This window comes from Rhagoletis pomonella, unplaced genomic scaffold (genome assembly GCF_013731165.1).
Source record: "Rhagoletis pomonella isolate Grant_MI unplaced genomic scaffold, Rhpom_1.0 Rhpom_scaffold_00003, whole genome shotgun sequence".
NCBI classification, from domain to species: domain Eukaryota; kingdom Metazoa; phylum Arthropoda; class Insecta; order Diptera; family Tephritidae; genus Rhagoletis; species Rhagoletis pomonella.
In genome coordinates, this window is record NW_023458557.1 from 50,295,053 (window position 1) to 50,299,836 (window position 4,784).

A 4,784-nucleotide genomic window follows, 5' to 3' on the forward strand; every position below is an offset into this window, starting at 1 on the left:
TTCTTCACTGCACGGAGCCTAACCCTCTCCCCTACAAAATCCTCAGCCACACCACCTGGACAAAGAAGGTCAGACTCCAACTGGGAATTCACGTCGATGATACACCAATTCCGACGGTGAACAACCCGAAGATAGATACTCGGAGTAACATTCGATAGTATGCTCTCCTTCTCGGCGCATACAGCCGCAATTGTCAACAAAGTACAACAAAGCCGCAACAAGGTCCTCAATTCTATAGCCGGCAGCTCCTGGGGCAAAGACAAAGAAACGTTGCTGGCAACATACAAGGCAATTGGCCGCCGGTTCTGAACTACGCTGCGCCAGTGTGGTCACCGGGGACCAGTAGGACGCAGTGGATGAAGCTGCAGACTTGCCAGAACACGGCACTTAGGACAGCGACATGATGCCTCCTGATGTTGCCGCAACACCACTTGCACGAGGAGGCCCACATGCTCCCAGTTAAGAAGCATAACTTAATGCTCTGCAGGCAGTTCCTGGTTGGGAGCCACAGATGTGCCCATCCAAACAGCCAACTCCTTGCAGAAGAGCCCTCGCCCAGGCACGTCAGGAGGCATCCATACGAACTGACGGACGAAGTCCAGAGGTTCATCAAACAACCTCTGGACCCGACAGCCTATCGACAGGCCATGAACGGCATTCACAGAGAGGCAGTCTCGAGTTATGTAGACTCTCGACATGTGAATGCCGTTCTGGGCACAACTTCGTCTGCCTCGGGAGACTAGGACCACAATAGCCCAACCTGCTGCAGCAGGTTGAACTCATACCTGAGCAGATTAAGCGAAGATATTCCAAATGAATGCCCGGCATGCGGAGAGTCGCCCCATGACTCACAGCATCTCTTCGCATGCCCTCTAAACCCCACCACGCTAACGCCCCTGTCCCTGTGGGCAGACCCCGTCGAGGCTGCACGCTTCCTAGAGGTGCCGTGAGTTGAGCTTGACGACAACGACTGAGGGACTAACCGATCTGGGCGGGGTTGTTGTAACCGCTACAACAACAACAACAACAACGAATTTAGACACATCTCTGACTCCCTAGAAGTGGTTGATCCCCTGGTCCCAAACTCTAATCTGGTGATTATGACGAAATCCTTAGAAGGAAAGAAAGCCGATACACCGATGTACCGGGTCATCCGAGGTACATATGCACAACTGCTACATGAACATGTAACCAGGAACTTCAAAACCTTTTTAACTGATGCATTGGTAGGTACGAATGCCACTGGGTGTGGGACATTTAACCACTCATGTAACACAGATCACACCTTTAGAATAAGTTTTAGAACGTCCTTTAGTTTTGCCGAATTAATTGCCATAAAAAAATCACTGCAGCTTGCTGCAGATGGTATGTATAATAATCTTTACAGACAGCCTTATTGCATGTCAACTTCTGGCCAAAAAAAGAACATCTAACTACTGCGTGAGTGACATATACAAAGTTATTCAGGAAGGTAGGTTTGATGAGGTTAATATTATATGGACTCCCAGTCAGTGGAAGAAGCGTTAAGAAGTATACGTAACAAAAATGAAGATGACTGGCAGCAAGAATTTAGTGAGTTCACGACACTCAAACTGGGTACTTATTCACATGTAAATTTGATAGGGTTGAAAACCCCATGGTTTAATAAATGTAGATTGACTCCACGGCAAATCAAGACGCTTAACAGAATCCTTGCTGAGTACACTTTTGATACCGCTTACTTAAAAAAGATTAAGGCCATTAATAACGATCGCTGTAGATGTGACTACATCGTCATCAAACCTTTGACTGCAGTCTGCTCTATGAAACCAGGGAGGAATTCGAGGTCCACCAAAATTGTACTAACTTCACTGAAATATTTCACAATTTTGATAAAACACAAAATCGCTCAACTAGCGCAATTTTCGCAAGAAATCGAAGCTAAATTCTAATTCTTGTTATATTGGTTTATTGGCGGCACTCATACCGTCCACCACTCTCACTTTATTAGTATATCGCATCCCTTTTTTTTTGGTTGCACAAATGCTCATCTGCACTCGCATATGGACGATAAACATATAAAGCCGATTTTCCACAATCAAGTCATATATTGTCATCAATAAAGTTACACTCAACTTGTCGATATTAAAAAAAGACACTAGCTACATGATCGTCTAGCACCAAGGGGAATATATACCAGGGGTGGGCAAGGCCGAGGCCGATAGGAGCCACATGTAACTTCTAAATGCTACAAAGAGCCACAAAAAAACAACAAAAACAAAAATTTTATTTTTAAATAAAATTATTATTAGAAATGAAAAACATTAATTGTATTATTATTCTAATGTCGTAAGATAGATATTAAAGAAAATTCTAAGGATCCCTTTGGCCCAATTTTCAAAATCTGGTTTTACGTCAGTTAAAGCTGTTCGTAACAGTTCTGTTAAATGTTGGTTCGTCAATAGGTACGTTCGCTTAAATCTCCAGCAAAATATATCCAACAGCAAAATTTCGGCGAAATGTCATCTGTCCTCTCACAAGAGAAAAATATCCAAGAGAGTACGCGAGCCGAAAATTTGCTGAAACTTGCAAGTTAGACGAACAGCTGATAGAAATTTTGTTTACATTCAAAAGTATAAGATTGAAAACGTGAGAAAATAAATCCCGAAGTCTTATCCGGACACAGTTCACTGACTAAAAGAATAATTATTTACTTCTTATAAGTTTTATTAGTCGTATTTTACTATTTGAACTTCCAAACCTTCAAATTCAATTTAAGGATTTGCGTAAATTCCAGACAGCTGTTTTTGATCAGCTGTTTTCTTGTTGGCAAACATTTTTCCAGCAGAAACTAGCAGCTTTCTCTCGAAATGTCATTTTGCTCTCTCAATTTACCCTACTTTGCAAGTTTTTGCGTACGCGAACACAAAAAGCTGATAGTTTTTATAACTTTCAATAATTATCAGGTACGCGAATGCAACTAATTGTGAACGGTATTTTGACTTTACGAATTTCATTGTAGAGTACAGACTCATAGTTATACGTCGTACCAAAAATTGGATATGTACGGGACGCAGCTGTTTTCAAAAGCGGTTATTTTAAATCTGGTACTTATTGCCGGAATTCAAGCAATAGCAAAGCTTTATGTTGAATTTCCAGTGCCTTATCTTCTTTTCATTCCAAAAACTCCAACTCTTTTTCGCTTTTCTTAAAAAGGAGTATTTCGGATATTGTAAATTCATCCTCAATTATGATACATAAAAAAGGGTTTATGAAGTATTCAAACGTACATTTAAATAATTTAAAATCGGCAAATCTTTTTTCAAAATCCGCTTTTAAATCATGTGCAATATTTTTTCTAGCCATGGAAAATTATGAAATATTCTTTTTGTGAGATCATAAAAAAGACATAGTTTAGCTTCAAAACTTAAAATAATTTGCGACAAATCAAAAACATGTTTCTTCTCTCCTTGTAGAGACAAATTCAAGTTTTGCAAATGTGTCTTCACATCGGTAAAGAACATTAAGTCAGAAAGCCAATTTTCATTCTCCAATTGCGGCTAAATTCCGTTCTTAATTTGCATATGTGTATATAACAAGTAATTCTCACATAAAAAATATATATATATATATATCTCATGATCCACTGATCGGATCTTAACCAGATTAGTATAGGACCACCGAGACACTACCTTTCCGATGCAAAAAGAATTATCGAAATCGGTTGACGTGGTCCAAAGTTATGCGGTAGCATACATAAAAAAACAAAAAAAAACAAAAATATTCCGACGAACTGATAACCTCTACCGCTACCGCTGGAAATTCACGTCGATGATACACAAATTCCGACGGTCAATACCCCCAAAATACTCGGAGTAATATTCGAGAGTCTGCTCTCCTTCTCTGCGCACGCAACCGCTATTGTCAATAAAGTACAGAGCCACAACAAGGTCCTCAAGCCGCTAGCCGGCAGTAATTGGGGCAAAGACAAAGAAACGTTACAAGCAACATACAAGGCAATAGGCCGGCCGGTTTTAAATTACGCAGCACCAGTGTGGTCGCCGGGGACTAGTAGGACGCAGTGGATGAAGCTACAGACGCCAAAAAACACCCCACTTAGGATAGCGACTGGATGCCTTCTGATGTCGCCAGAACACCACCTGCATGACGAGGCGAAAATGCTCCCAGTCAAGGAGCATAACAGACGTGGCCACCCAAACAGACAGCTGCTTGCAGAGGAGCCCTCGCCCTGACACGTCAGGAGGCATCTCTACGAACTGAAGGACGAAGTCCAGAGGTTCATTAATCAACCTCTGGACCCGTCAGCATACCGACAGGCCCTGAACGACATTCACAGGGAGTCAGTCTCGAGTTATGTAGACTCCAGACCTGTGAATGCCGTTCTAGGCACACAACCACCGGACATTGACGAGACGGAGCTTCATCTGCCTCGGTAGACAAGAACCACAATAGCCCAACATCGCTCTGGCTACTGCAGCAGGTTAAACTCATACCTGAGCAGACTAAACGCGGATGTGCCAAATGAGTGTCCGGCATGCGGAGGGACCCCTCACGACACGAAACATCTCTTCGCATGCCCGGAAAACAAGACAACCCTAACGCCCTTGTCCCTGTGGACCGACCCTATGGTTGCTGCACGCTTCTTAGGGCTGCCGTTAATGGAACTTGACGACGAGTGAGATATTAACCGATCTGGGCGGGGTTGTTGTAGCCGCTACAACAACAAAAACAAAACAAAACAACAACAACAACAACAACAACAACAACAACAACAACAACAACAA